The sequence below is a fragment of the Dipodomys ordii genome, unplaced genomic scaffold (assembly GCF_000151885.1).
Source record: "Dipodomys ordii isolate 6190 unplaced genomic scaffold, Dord_2.0 Scaffold59, whole genome shotgun sequence".
Taxonomy (NCBI): Eukaryota; Metazoa; Chordata; class Mammalia; order Rodentia; family Heteromyidae; genus Dipodomys; species Dipodomys ordii.
The window spans coordinates 768258-784763 of NW_012267275.1; positions in this window are offsets into that span (position 1 = coordinate 768258).

The following is a 16506-nucleotide window of genomic DNA, read 5'->3' on the forward strand; positions in this document are numbered from 1 at the left end:
CTCTAGCCACATTTTAATTTCATGGATTCTCTTAGTTTACATCCTTTTATTCCCTGTCCTTTTCTTTTCTAGACTTCCCTGGCTTTGCTTTCTTTTTCTAGTGCTATAGTGATTACTTCCTTATTACTGTAGTCTAATTTCCATTGGGTTCTATGCTGTTAATTTCATTATGGAATTTCAGAGGAGGTGGAAATAATAACCTATAGTCAATAATTCATAGCCCTGACTTCTGACCTCCTCCTAGTTTTCATATCACAAGTTAGAACTACTCAAATGTGTACCCTAAGAAAAATGTCTATTAGTGTACCTAATTAGCATGCTCTTCAAGTTCTACTCTTAGTAATTTAGATTTCTACATAAAAATAATTTGTTGCCTATAGGATATAAAACACTATTATGCCTGCTTACATCCTGGAAAAGATCTAGTGACATCCACTTACTCTGGAGGGTTAAGACTAAATTAAAAGATTATTCTCTTCCCTAGCTACTGAGATCACCAGAAAAGATAGCCATGTAAAATACTTTGTCTTTTCTGACTTTAAAAAGTTGACTGCTTGCTACCTTTTTTTATCTGAAGCCTGTAGGCAGATTCTAATTTGGCCCTGCAAAAAAATCTGTTTGGCCCTGGGCTGAGGGAAGATGTTAATTTTCATGACTGTTTTAGAACATATCAAAATTCAGTATGCATTTTTTTCAGGATTTCAAAGCAATATGCTTAAAACATGCAATTTAGAGCTAGAACATATAGAGCATTTTAAAATATTCAGGTTTTACCATGAATCCATCCGGTCTATTATTACAATAAGTAGAATAAGAAGATCTCTTTATCTGATTGTGAATGAAACTCTACATAAGAAAAAGTCTGAAGTTAAATTGTATCTCTTCTGGTCTACAGCAGTTTGTTGGCTTTGGCATTGGAAATTTCATATAGCTGCAAAGAAAGGAATTATTAACTTTAATATGCATTAAGCATTCTTCAATAAATAATTTTAGAAGATAACAATGTCTCAACTCTAATTTTTACCTTTAACATATTTAAGTGCAACAAAAAATAAGTAAAAAACATAGTTCATAGCACCATGACATTTTGTTAAAAGCGACACATTGAGCAATTCCCTGGCTTTATCCTCAGCATTTCTCCTCTTTTACGTCAAGAAAGATGACTTATTCTTAAGAATGATAGTAAAGATCATAAAAATAGCCCAATGGAAATGAGTTAAATGAATTTGCAATTCTCCACCTCATAGATGCCAAACAGACTTTATTCTCTCAGAATGCTTGATACTGGAGGCTAAATGGCAGTGGGGCACCAACAAACATTAAGTCATCGTTAGCAGAACCACATAAAGTTGTTGAAATTCATTCAATTACTTTCTGCTCATCTCACCCAAAACCTACATATTTCTTTTCATCAGAAATAGAATCAGATAACAATAATGAATAGCCTTTTATTCAGTTAAAGATTTTATAGAATCGTGTAAAAACTTCAGAAATTTCTAGTACAAATGTTTATTTGAATTAATATGATGAGATAAAGGACAAGGGAGGAACCAATACAATAATGATATTCACAAGACAATATGTTGGAAATGATCTATACAGCTTGGGGGTGTTGAGAGGGAGGGATACTAGGAGAAAAATCAGGGAAAGTTTAACAAATTTGACAAGAAATGTACTTATTACTTACTTATGTAACTGTAACCTTTCTGTACATCACTTGGACAATTAAAAAACTAAAAAAATTGAAAAAAGTAAAAATATATGGGAAATAACTGTGCTGTGGTAGTTTTAAGGGCTACTTTCATAGGTAGAAATCAGCTGATGGTTTGTACTCCAAGAGTCAGAGACATAAATCCCAGTTCTACTTCTTTTTTTAATATGAAATATCAGTGCCTGTTTTTCAGAAATCCAGTAGATTTCTATCATGTATCTCTTGCAAGGAAGTCAAACGATCCAGAGGCACATTGTTCCTTCCTGGGAACTGATGCCCTACGATTACGTGATTTCCTGAGAACCTGAGTACAACAAATGCTTCACCAAGTACACTAGCATCTCATTTAAATGTACAATGTCCTGCCCCATTTGTTAGGAAATGGAAAGGCTTGGAAAAAATTATATTAAGTGAAGTAAGCCAAGCCCAAAGAAACATAGGTCCCATGGTTTCCCTTATGTATGAGTCAAGCAGAAAAGGTCAGATAAGGTGATGTTAGGAAAATGAACCCTAAGATATGTATTTAAATGTTTTTTTTCTTTCATGCAATTGTTTCTAATGCATTTATAAGATAATTTCTTTGTTGCTTTGTATGTCCCTCCACCACGGTATAACCCCTGCTTTCACTGTATTTGATGTCGGTGTAATTTGTGGAGGGGAAAGGAAAAAACAAGTCATTTAAATAGTGTTACAGGTGAACCCATTGCAACAATGAGAAGTACAAGTCGTTATGTCGAAAATGAACTTTACAACTTTGGTGGGGGGGCGGGGAGCATTGGGTGGGGAGGGGGGGGGAGGGTTAGAATGGGAAGGGATGGGAAGGGGAAACAAAGGAGGAGGCTACAATGCTTGATAAGAAATGTACTCATTATCTTGCCCATGTAATTGTAACCCCTCTGTACAGTATTTTTACAATAAAAAAAATAAAAAGAAAAAAAATGTACAATTCGTCCAATAGTGTAGGTAATGGTAAAGTCCCTTTTAGGAAGAAGCTGAAACTCAAAGATGATAGTCAAATGACACACAAGAAATAACAGGTAAGCTGATATTCAAACAGCAATCTTTCAACCCCCAAGCCCTTGCTTTTGTATCATTCTACATTGCTTGTTGTCTCTCATAGTGATATGATCAAAACCTAGAAGAAACCTTAAGTGGTTGAAACAACAGAGGTAAATCTAATAAGGTGAAATTTGAAGAGTTAAGTGTATAGAACTAGCAAACAAAAACAAGATGGGGATAAGCAGACTTAGCAAGAGTCTGCTCATGGGAGTTCAGCTAACAGCTAGAGAAAGGCACACTCATAGGGGGTCAGCCAAACAAACTACTTAAAGACATTTAAAAAGCAAAAATCAAATGATGCCACCAATCTGTGACCTCTGAGAAACACAGAAGAAGAAAGGAGCATCTAGAATGCTACCAAAGGAAAAAGAATAGCTCCAGGGAGAGCTATGCAGGAGACTCTGCCAGTAGATGCAGGAGCTTCATATTGCTTGAGGTCAACCATCAAGGTATCCATGGGATGGACATTGATTCTAAGCACTCAAAATCCTTTTGAAATTTTCTGTGGAACAGCTTTCAAAGTTTATGGTACAAAATCATTATTCTTTGAAAGTGGATTCAGAACTTGCAAACAACAAAATTTGTAGCAGTAATAGCAGAATGCATTTTAGTGATACAATCAACAGTGGTTATAATATCAAATGGCACTGGTACTTATAATCCATAGTGATAATTTGAGTGTGAAAATGGATGCCAAAATATTTTAGCATTAATTTTATCGTTAAACATAAGTCAAAAAAAAACAAACAAATCTCTCCTAAGTGAAAATTTCAAAGAAGAAAATACTGGAATTACTAAGTTTTGGTATACTTATTTTAAAATCCAAATGTTTATTTTTATAGACTATGTCCCAGCCTGAAGTTATTTACCAAATACTTTTTAAAACATTAATTTGATTCACTTCCTATTAAAACAAATACAAGAATGCCATAACAAAATACAACAGACTAGGTGATTTAAATAAGAGGAAACTTTTATTTTCTCACAGTTCTACCGGCAAGAAGGCCAAGACCAACCTTCTATTTACCAAGTATAATGGCAAAGCCAGAGCTGGCTTCTCCAGAGTGCTCTGTCTTGGTTTCTTACCAAGTCTTTGAGTTATCCTTTTTTCCTGACATTTACCTTCTCTGGTTCTCTTCGATACCAGAAGACACCAGTCATCTTGGATTAGGACCCACTATAAAGCCTCATGTTAACTTAATTACTTCTTCATAAGCTCGATCTGTAAATACAGTTAAATAAGAAAAAGCTGGAGGTTAAAACTCAATCTCTGAATTTGGACAGTCACAATTCACTCCATAACGGTAGTATTCACCAAGTCAAGGAATGTTTTCTGATTTAATGTCAGGTTTGTTTAGTTTAAGAATATGAAATATATGTAAATAAAAGCAAATCTCAAAAAATATATTGAGACTCATTTTAATCCTTCAGTATTAAGCTATCAGAAAACTTTCATTATGTTTGATCCTTCTTTGTCATTTTCTAGACACTATTACTCTAATGGAAATAAAAAATGGCTAGATTTGTTAAAGAACTTATTCAAACTTTTTTGAAATAGCTCACATTTACTTTGCATTTGCTATGAAGTAGTTGCTCTTATTGGGAAGCTCTGCTTTTCTAAATGTTCTTAATACATTTCCATATATGATTTTACTTACTACCATTGTTGTTATTCTTTTTTATAATGAAAATCTGAAAGTTGGAAATTTTAAATAACCTTTTCCAAAACACTCATTAGTGACAAGGGTTAGATCAAATACTAATCTGCTGAGGTTTTTTGTTTTGCTTTTGTTTTTGTTTTTTGTTTGTTTGTTGCTTACCAACAAAATAGCAGTCATTCAAGGCCTACAATGCTCAGTTCTATCAGATGAACTATTTCTATAATTGGGTAAGAAAAGTAAGCACAGTTATGCAAACAAATTCTACTTATATTTACTTACTATCTAAGGGATGTTAGGCACTGAGGTTAGGATAAAAAAAAACATAAAATGCAAGAAAACTCAATCTGGTCATCAACAGATAAGCATATAGGACAAATTGCAATGTGATAGTCTTCCAGATGCATTTTCAATACGCCTAAAGCAGTGCTTGGTAAGAGTATAAAAAATCTTCCAAATGATAAACTAACTTTAACAACAGTTCTTCTGATACCACTTACGAATATCATTTTAAAATTGAAAACAATTCAACAAATGGCAAGAAATCATGCTTGCATGTTCATAATACAGTTCTAGAACATTCTATCTCAGTAAACTTCAGCTGAACTGTTTCAGACTAAGCTGAATTGTTTCATCTAATGTTTGCTATAACATTTTTACAACCTGTACTTTCCGATCAATGGTGCTTTGACAATGGAGCTAAGTACACAATAACACTTATCCTTCTATACTTGGAAACAAAGCCTTATACTTACCAAGCTTAAAGGCAAATGCCAGTGAAACTACTCTGATTTCTATCTTACTATAAGAATAATCATCTTCATCGATATGTAACAGCATAGTCCTAAGCAGTACCCCAAGTATAGACAATCATATTGTTAACATGATGTTAGTTTTCAAGCAGAGAAGCAGAAATGGATGACACAGTTACTGAAAATACACAGCCCCAACGTAAAATTCTGTCTTCATGCTTTGGTCTACCTTCATTGATAATAAGGGAATTAGAATCATTTTAGAGTTGTGTTCAATATGTGGTGCTGTGGCTCATGCGGTAGAGCGCTAGCCTTGAGCTGAAGAGTGCAGGGACAGCACCCACGCCCAGAGTTCAAGCTCCATGACCAACCAAAATAAATATATAAATAACTAAATAGAAATAAATAAATAAAAACAAAATACACATTGTGCAGAAGACATAAGAAAAGTTTAAAAAATAATCTTGAACGTTCTTAAATTCATGGAGAGAATGAAACTTTCACAGAAATTTTGGTTTTTGTATTTTAGCTAAATAATACTTTATAGGGCTCAGGTTTCAGCTAGATGTGTTATTACGCTCACCTATCAAAAGTTTGCTTGCTTTGCTTCTGAGTTAGCATTTGCAATAGCTATTATTATGGAACAAGTTTCTTTACCCAAAGACTTGAAATCTAGACCATTAGACATAAATTATAATAAATAGAACATGAGATAGGGATATGCAGGTAACAGAAGTCATAAGAATTTTGATTAAAAAAATCACTTTTACAGCTATAACCTACAACATTTATCTGATTTTAGGAAGGGAAGGGTAATAACAAAACGCTGAAACAAGGACAAAGGATGACCCATTGCAACAATGATACTCACAAGACACAGTGTAGAAAATAAACTTTACAACTTCAGGGTTGGAGAGAGGGATAGTGGGAGAAAAACAAAGGAGTGGGTAACAATGTTCCACAAGAAATGTACTCATTACATTGCTCATATAACTGTAACCCCTCTGTATAGCATTTTTGCAAGAAATTTTTTTAAAACCACAAAAAAAAAAAGCCACAAGACTAGCTGTGCACTGTTGACTCATGCCTGTAATCTACTAAGGAGGCTAAGATTTGAGGATCCCAGTTCAAAGTCAGCCCAGGTTTTAAAGTCTATGAGATAATTACCTCAAATTAACTCCCTGAAAGTCAGAAGTGGAGCTATGGCTTAAGTGGTAGAGTGCTAGCCTTGAGCAAACAAGCTCAGAGACAGCACATTAGTTTAAGCCCTAGTACTAGCACACACACACACACACACACACAGAGAGAGAGAAAGAGAGAGAGTAAAAAGAGGACTGAAAACGGGAAATGTAACGGGGAGGAAGTTAGTCAAAGACAAGCTCCTCTGTAAAATGATTTGTGGGAAAAATACCTTAAAAGAAGCTGAAGCACAGACATTATCTAGTGACTCAAAGAACAGGAGTAATAATAGAAGATCAAAAAGACCCAGCTTTATCTGTTTATTCACAGGCTAAGTGCAATCCTGGCAGCTAGACCGACAGTTACGTTTGTATTATTTTCTTTATGGCCTCAAGTTTGACCTTAAAAGTTACATAACTGCCTCTAAGTCTCATATAATGGAATTTTTGAATCAACAAACTTCTCTTTTAATTATGATGCCCAGTAGTTCCTCCTTTTCTATTATTTTACATTCTGTAGTTTTAGTTGCTTTATTAAAAGATATTAAAATGGAAATTCTACAATTCACAAAATTTAAATTTCATACAACTCTGAACAGGGTGAGAAAATCTCCTGTCATTCTACTATCCAACTCAGGATGTGAATTAACTCTCCATCTAGAGTATCCACACTTGTATATTGGTCACCTTGAAGTCCTCTCAGTCATCTGATCTGTCCTGGTATCAGTGTACTTATATTCAAGTGATTCTTATTTCACTTAATCCGTTTCTAAAGTAGTGATGCTGGGACAAGTCTGCCATGTCCAAAAGAACTATTCAATATTTCCTTCATATGAAAAGGCAATAATCCTTGGTTTACTAAGGAAAGAAAATAATGCATGCTTAAATCACTGAAAGTTCTGGCAAGAATTAATCCACCGTGAGAAGGAAAATGAGATTTGTCTTAGTTTTCCTGTCATATCTCAAAATGTAAAAGGCATAGCCATAACACTTAGTTAAAATGGAAGACATGTATACAGAGGAGAAATCATAGTTTCAGATGGTTCCATTCTAGCTTCTGTCTCTGGCATCTGCTAGGAGTCATGGAACCTATCTTCCCTGACAAGTAGGGAGACTACTGTACTTCTAAAATGCCTTCAGAATCCTTCCTTCTTTCCTTCCTTCCTTCCTTCCTTCCTTCCTTCCTTCCTTCCTTCCTTCCTTCCTTTCATTCTTTCTTTCTTGAACTTCACGAGACCCCAGATCTTCAAGATTTATATAAATGCTGGCATCTTGTCAATATTAAAGAAAAAAGCTGAAATACATTTTTTAAGCGTCAAATTAATTAACGTTGTCTAAAGTGAGAGTAATAAATTTTGATGAGCTTGAAAATCCAGTTGACTTGACTAAACTTTATTTTTACAGATTTGTCAGAAAAAGATTTCATGTATTTATATAATTCCTCCTGGTTCTTGTAAGGAAAAGTGCAAAATGTCATTGTAAGACTATTTCTTGTTTCTTCGCCAAATACAGTTTTTAAGTATTATGTTTATATAGCCATCTGTTATGTTTACATAGCAGAACTCAAAGGCAGATATATCCCATTTGTCAGAAGCGTGGCCATGCGCATAGCCTATTTATTATATAAATTATTTTGTAGTAGATTAGAATCTTTCTCCATAAATGTTCATTAGTTAAAGACAGAGTTGAGTTTAATGCAAAATGGAGGAGTGGATGACTATTTTTTAAAACCCTGGCTCCTTTGTACTGTCTTTTGTCTGGGTTGCTTGCTACCTGGTATTTTTCATGGTATACCTCATCCTGTCCATTTGTCCATTTCATTAGTTCAACAAATGTTTGTGAAGCACTTACCACATGTTGTTGAGTAACTCAAGGAAGACATTTTGGTGTAGCAATGAAACAGTGATCCTCGGGTTACAGTTCAAGAAAGGAATGAGAAATTAAACAACAAATAGGTAAAACTAAGTAGGAGTTGAGAAGATAATGTAATATAATGAAGGTAATATAATGAAGAAAAACAAAAACACAGTATAGCAAATAAGATGAAAGGTTACCACGGAAAATTTGCCTTGGGGTATGGAGAGAGATTTGTGCTTTCAAAAATGGTAATTGAGATCAACTTAAACTAACAAAATGGCTTCTGAGTAAGGAAGTTAGCCCCCAGGAGTCTGGAGAAGAGTCCAAGTGAAGGAACGGCCTCCAAATCATTCAGGTTAGGGTAAGTTTGTTATATCTGAGGAACCACTGCATCAGTGTAGCTAAACAAGTGATTGAGAAATAGAGTGATAGAAGAGAATGAGGATATAAACTAAGCATGAAGATTGAATTCTAAGGACTACTGGAAAGGCTGGATATTAGTTTGTCTTAACTCCTATCACTTAAGGTTTTGTGCTTTGGTAAGTCTCAGAGATGAGGAAACTGATAAATTTATTCATTCTGTGCTTTGGTAAGTCTCAGAGATGAGGAAACTGATAAATTTATTCATTCATCCATTTAATCCTTCACTTTTTCAACATGTTTCTGGAGAGCATAAGCATCTTCATAGGCACTGATATAAGGGTAACAAAATAGACACGATTCCTGTCTTCAGGGTGCCTGTAGTATAGGAAGAAAAATGGAATAATCTGAAAATTGTCAGTGTTTCTGAAGCTAAAGAACCATAGGGCTCTTTGAGTTGGTCTTGGAGACCATGGGACATTACCTTCCAGAAGGCAGGGTAGTGAGAAATGTAAGACTCTGTCACAACTGGGTAGATTAGAGAAACTTCTTCAGAGAAGGAGAAGTACACATGTAAATTTCCTGCAACAGGTGGAAAGATCATGATTGCAGGGAATGCAAAAAAGGCAGAGCTGAGGGAGCAGGAGGGGCATGCAATGAGTATGGAGAGCTGGGTAAAGAGGTGGGATTGACTGTACTGAGACTCAGAGGCCGCATTAAGCAGTTTGTCTTTATCCTTTGCCCCCTGGGAAGCTGTTGAAAGATTTTAAGTCAGGTAGTGACCTGATCAGATTTAAGTTTTAAAGATCACTAATCCATATTGAATATGTATTAATGAGTGTACGTGTCTATCCTCTAGATAATTTGTTTGCATTTAAAAAGAGGACTTCTAGAGCTAATCCTGAACTCAAGGAGGTCCTGGTGGGAATTTTAAATATTATAGCAAGCTGATGAGAGAACACAAGTTGGGTAGGGAGATTACTGAGCAGCCCATCAATAAAGGCAGGGAACAAAGTAGGATTCTGTCTGGTAAGCCTGTAAAATACAGCTTTTGTTAATCCATTTAGATGTTCATGAAGAACAAAATATTGTTTTATTGTGACTGTGGAATCTCTTTCATTTCTTGGATAAGCATTTTGAGATCTGGCTCTCATCAAAGAGAAATTTTCTTAAAGTCACAGAGAATTTTCATATCAGTTCTTCCAACCTAACTTGCTCTAAAAATAGTACAAAGGCAAAGTAATTTGAGTCAAATTGAAAAGTGTGGACATCTTAAAGGCTCTCTACACCCTTTGTCTTGTATATGAGTTTTCTGATTTGAGGAGGGGAAAGGGCTGCAGAGGTATGGTGAGACAAAGGGTGAACCAGTTCAGCAGTGATACTCACTAGACACTATGCTGAAATGAGCTATACAACTTGGACAGGGAAAGGAAAGGAGAGGAAAAACTGGGAGAAAATGAAGAAGGGGGTGTTCAAAAGAAATGTACTCATTACCTGACTTACATAACTGTAACCTCTCTGTATATCATCTTTAAAGTAAAAATTTTAAGAAAATAGAAAAAAACAACATTATGGTACACTTATGTATTCTCAATCCAAAAAAAAAGTCCTACTGATCTCTGGGTAAGATCATAAATTCAATCAACAGTCTCCTCTGCAATAACGTTCTCACAATTGTGTGCTGAATCTTCTCACATTAGTTCTTGAAAAAGAAAACCATTTGGAGTATTCCCATGGTTACCAAAGGCACATATTTAATTTATTCAATCACAAACATTTATCAAATATTCACTATATACCAAACAGTCTGATAGGTAAGATTTCAAGATTTTCTTCAACAATTTAAAGTAATGGAGATAACTAATAACTAATAAGTGGTTAAAAACACAGGAAGAAGAGTACTGTGAATCTAAATGTCTTAGAAAACTTTACAAAAATGATGTAAGTATCCAGCTCTGATGGACTCAGAAATTTGTCAAACAAATTAGAGTGCAATATTACAAGCAGACAGAACTACTTATATAAAAAGCTTCTTCAAACAGTGCAGGCAACCAAGAACAAGGTATGTGTATGTATATGTCTATACATATCTATACATCTACATGCGCACACACGCACACACGCACACACACACACACACACACACATTAAAGAATGTTTAAACTCAAAAGTAGCAGGTCCCAGCTGTTAGAGAGACTTTTATGCTTCCCTTACTTCAAATTTTCTCCATTGGACAATAAAGAAACCCTGATTTTTTATTTTATTAATAAGTTTTTTTTATTGTGAAAATATCATACAGAGGAGTTACAATTACAATTAATGAGTACATTTCTTATCAAACATTGTTGCCTCCTCCTTTGTTGCCCCCCTCCCCCGCCCCACCCGCCAAAGTTGTAAAGTTCATTTTTCCCATAACGTCTTGTACATCTCATTGTTGCAATGGGTCCTCCTGTATCCCTATTTAAATAACTTGTTTTTTACCTTCCCCTCCATAAATTATACCGCATCAAATATAGTGAAAACAGGGGTTGTACTGTGGGGGAAGGACATACAAAGCAACAAAGAAATCATCCTATAAGTATGTTAGGAAGAATAGCAAGAAAGAAAAACCATTTGAGTCCTTATCTTGGGGTTCATTTTGCTTAACATCAACTTATCTGACCATTTCTGCTTGTCTCAGACATATACTAGTTATTGCAAATAAGGGAAACCATGGGACCTATGTTTCTTTGGGCCTGGCTTACTTCACTTAATATAACTTTGACTATTCTTAGTTTCATATATTGCTGACAATATATTCATTACATCTGTTGAAGTAAATTAGAATCTATTAGATTGAGATATATCATTGTCATTGTTCTGAAATAAGTAAATAACCATTTATATAACTTCAAACTTACTAACCACTAGACTGTAGAAAAGATTCTCTATTCAACATTAGGACTCTATAATATTTTATTTCTACTAAGGATCAAAAAGGACACTTTCAAATTGAATAAGTTGCTTCCAATTTCCTTTCAGAGAAGAATTTACCAGCTATATATGAAAAAAACTGTTTATAAGAGAAAATTACATGCTGATAACCATTTATGGTATGCTGACAAGAAGTACACATGGAAAGACTACTCAAAAAAGTGATAGAATTTATTTACATATTTAAATTTTTAAATAATGTTATGGCTAGTAATAATAAGCTTTAAACAAAACAGCATCAAGTAGATAGATAACCCAACACATCAAAATTAGAATTAGCTATGAGTCAAATTAGACACAGCTAGAGAGTTGAGTTATGAAATACCCAGACAATCAAGTAATTTAAAATGTGATGGCAGGAATACCAGTGATACAGTGAAGAAGCATTCAACAAACAGTACACAGTAAACATAAAGAGATAAGAGAATGTCCTGGGGAGGAAGGAATTAAATAAAATCAAAGGACATGTTTAACTTCATAGCAGACAGCCAAACCAGAGGTGTATTTTGAATTACTACCAACACAGTACAAAAAATTTTACTTCTTCTTCAATTTTTCCAACACTCACTTTCTCAGTATGTTTACTTCAGATATAATAATGTGTATGGTAATTCTCACTCACGTGTTTAACTCACATGACTAACAATGATTGAGTATTTTTTCATGTAGACATTCTTTGGTCAATTTATTCTAATTTATATTTAATTTTTGTTTACTTATTTGCTTGTGGTAGTTACTGGGTTTGAGATTAAGGTCTTGATTTCCTTGCTCATATCTAATGTTCTACCATCAGGAATTTGAACTCAGAACTTTGCCTTTGCTAAGCAGAAACTTTACTAGTTGAGCCATACCTACAGCTCTAGTTGTTAATGTATATTTTTGTGACCATTTTTAACTTTATGTAGTATTATGCTGTTTTTTTCTCTTTCACATTGAGGTAATTTAACACATTTCCAGAATATGTGTGGCTATAAATTCATAAGTTGAACTCCGAAAGTCACAAAAATATGCTATTTCAACCAACTTCAATTTATTGTAGACATTTTCCCTGCATGAGTTTTAACAAACTAAGATATAGCAAGATAGATAAGTAGATAGATAGATAGATAATGATGGATAGATAGATAAGATTTTAGTTTTTTCTTCTTATTTCCAAGTCTTATATTTTCTAAGCTTTAGAATGAAATCTTTAAAAAAGACATTAAATCACTGAAAGGAGACGAGATAATATTTTCAAGAAAGAACTCCATGGAATTGTTCTTTTGAAGTGTTATTATATTGTCTCTGTGTGTACTTGGCTCTGCCAACTGTATTCTGAAACCCCTGTCAGCTGCCAGTTCTGGAGAGAAAGAGAGCCAAAAACCATGGGCTTTTTTCTTGTTTTGTGTTTTATGTTTTTTTAAATCTAGCTGTCACCAGACAGTTTGAGGAAAGTCCCTTTAGCATCAAAATTACAAAAACAATTAGTACAGGTCCAGAGAAACTATGTACTTTATATTCTTTGTTTTTGAGTTGAGCCAATTATTTAAAGTAGATTCAAAGAACAAATCTTGTTGTAAATGAGATTATTACAGATTAATTCTTTCATAAACTGGATATTTGCCATAAATCTTTGATAAAATATTGGGTTAAATATTCCATTTAAATTTCATTTGAAGTGAAATGAGGCAAGCTTAAAACAATAATTCAAAGAATGCCATACTACAAACCAAAATGCTATGTTGTATTTCTTTTGTAAATTCAGTACAAAAGCTCTGCCAATCCATGACTAGAGATCCTTGTTCTTGGTAGATCTAGACCAAATGCATCCTAAGCTTGCTTGCTTGAATCTGAGCTGCTAAATAGCAAAGGATTTAGTAAATTTTCAGACATATATATAACTATATATACACACACATATATTTACCTCTCTCTATATACACACACCTCTCTCTATGTGTGTATATATACATACATATATATGCATATACATATATGTATATTTATATTCCAGAGTATTAGGTCCTTGGAGAGTAAATGACATCCTGATTAACCTCTCTTCAAAAAAGTTAAAGAATATTTACCTAAAAAAATCTGGTTTCAAAAGTTTCAAAATCAATGACAGACTTTCCATCTTCTGCACCTGTTTACCAATATTCAAATGTTTTTAGGCAGTATGCAGAAATCTAGGGAAGAACAGGAGAAAGAGTGAGGAGAGGAAAACAAAGAAATGAAAGAAGAAAAAGAAAGGAAAACAGGGAGGCTGGGAGGGAGGGAGGGGAAAAAGGAAGGAAGGAAAATGTAAATTAAAATAAGAATGGAAAATGAAATCAATTCTAAAAATACATAAATAACTAAGGGAAGAAATAAATCTGAATTTTTTAGAAGAAGGTGTTCTGTAAATGCAAGTGGATTTAATCAATATGTAAATGATGAGTGTTGTGGTCATTTTTTTATTTTCTTAATTTTAATTTTATTGTCAAGGTGATGTACAGAGGGGTTATACTTACATAAGTAAGGTAGTGAATACATTTATTGTCACACCTGTTACCCCCTCCCTCATTTTTTTCTTACTTTCCCTCCCCCCATTTCGCTCCCCAAGTTGTACAGATCATATTGTCTTGTGAGTATCACTGTTGCATTGGTTCCCTTTTTGTCCTTTGACTCACCATTTTTATTCCCCTTCCCTTCCCTAATTTAGATAAACATATATACAATACCCAGTGTACCAAAATCAAATACAGTGACAACAGGGGATATACCATAGGAGGAAAACAAACACACACACACACACACACACACACACACACATACACACAAAAGAAATTGCATAGTACATTAAAAACAACAATTACAAACAAAAAAAAAAAAACCTCATGTCCATGTCCTGGAGTTCATTTCACTAAACATCATCCCATATGGTCATATGTACATAACTATTGAGGTATTCTACTCATCTGCTAAAATTATCCTAGATATAAACTAATTATTACAAATAAGGAAAAATAAGAGACCTATGGTTCTTTGGGTCTGGCTTACTTCACTTAATATGAATTTTTCCAAGTCCTTCCATTTCCTTAAAAGTGGTCATTCTTGATAACGTATAAATTGTAACAAAGAAGTAAATACATATAGAAAACAATACTCTGAAATATAGGCTGTACTGGAAGATGACAAGAATGATGTCAAGTAGTTTTCTTCCGAGTCTTTTCTAAGTTCAAAATTTTCTAAATAATTATTCATAGATTAGTTAAAAATATGTTCATGAGCACAGCCCCAGAGGTAGATTTCCTTGGTGGAAAGCCCAACAACTGCTAGTTATACTTAAGCCTATTATCTGAACAGAGATAATAGTGGTTCAGATTTAATAGTTATACCATGAAGACTAATAGTTAATACAAGTGGAAACCGTATGGCAAGCACAGTGAAGCTCTAATATATTAGATATATATGATTCAGTAAAGGATTTATCAAGCTATTATGTGAGTTACTTAAAGAAACAATAAAGTGATCCTCTTTGTGATTATAGACTCTTAAAATGTGTAACTGAGTATGATAATTGAAATCTTTCCATTGTAATTATTATTTCCAGGTTAAAATTGGTCTCCTATTAGTTTAGGTACATTTATTTCCTTTGTTAGACGAAGGCTCCCAAAAACATGTTTAAAATGAGATCCTAGAACTGCAGAGCTAAAAAAAAAAAAAAAAAAAAAAGAACTGCAGAGCTATAGAAATGCACAAGAGGTAAAACTATCCTTAAGTTACCAGGAAAGTCAATCCTCCAGCTCCTGTTAGTGACCTGCAGCTGTTAAATAAAGCCAACTGCTGGGGCCTGGAAATAAGCAACTTGCTGTGTCTCAGCTCTGGAACACAATCAACAATTTTTTTATTGCCAGTAGTGCCTCATGGAAGACTAAGAAGACAAACATATTCTCCTAATGAAGTTATATTTCATTCCTGAACAAAAATAAAAATAAAAAGCAAATCCTGTGATGTTTGAGTTACAATCTGGCTACTATTACTAAAGCTAACATGCTTGAGATGATAAAATTTTTAGTGATAATAAGAAATTGAGATAATATTTTTTATAATTCAGTTTCTCTGAAGAGAAGAAACCTCAACATAGCAGAAAACATAAATTCAACTCTTCCTAATATTTGTTAATAAAATGTTCAACAAAAATGAAGAGCAAATTCCTCCAAGTCCATGAATGAAGGAAATAATACAGACAATTGGGGAGACTTAGTCCATGCTGTTTGGAAAGAATCGAAGTGTCCTAACAAGGCTATTATCTACTAGGCCAAATTCTTAATTTACCACTAACAAATTTTCAATATTAATCTGTTTACTTCCTTTAACAAGGTCATCCATGAATGAATCAACAATACTAAGGCAAAAAGCATTTTTTTTCCTATTGACTGCTGCAAGAGCTTTCAAAAATACCAATTAATCAATAGTGATCATTGGTACAACAAATGCTCATTCCTTTAGGGATTTGCTTAACCATAGATTTCTCTGGAAGCATCCTCATAATGCAGCATCCCTTTGGATCTTCAGTAACCTCATTAATTGCTGCCCTGTGCTCCCTGTCTACTTTTAATTTCTTCTAGTAATAGAAAATACTTCATAATGGAAGATTTAATTAACTGAGTTTCCAAAAAGCTATTTACAGTGAACTGGGAACATTAGCTTTAATTTTTATTGTCCAAGAATGAAGATACCCTTTTTACAACAGATTAAATGCAGCAGGAAAACAATGTTTTAACCACACTAAAGTGTGGAAACCCACTGGTAAGTCAATTGTGCTGCTGAGAGGACGAAGGCTTTGACAGTTTGATCTGAAGGCAGAGGCGCTGCCTGGAGCTTCTTGTCCTTTCCTTAAGCTTGCCTTGAGTGACCCATAATAGGCCTCATTTCTAGCCACAGGAACTCTCACCTGGTTTGGGTAGACTTCCTACCACCACAAAGAAAGCTTTTGA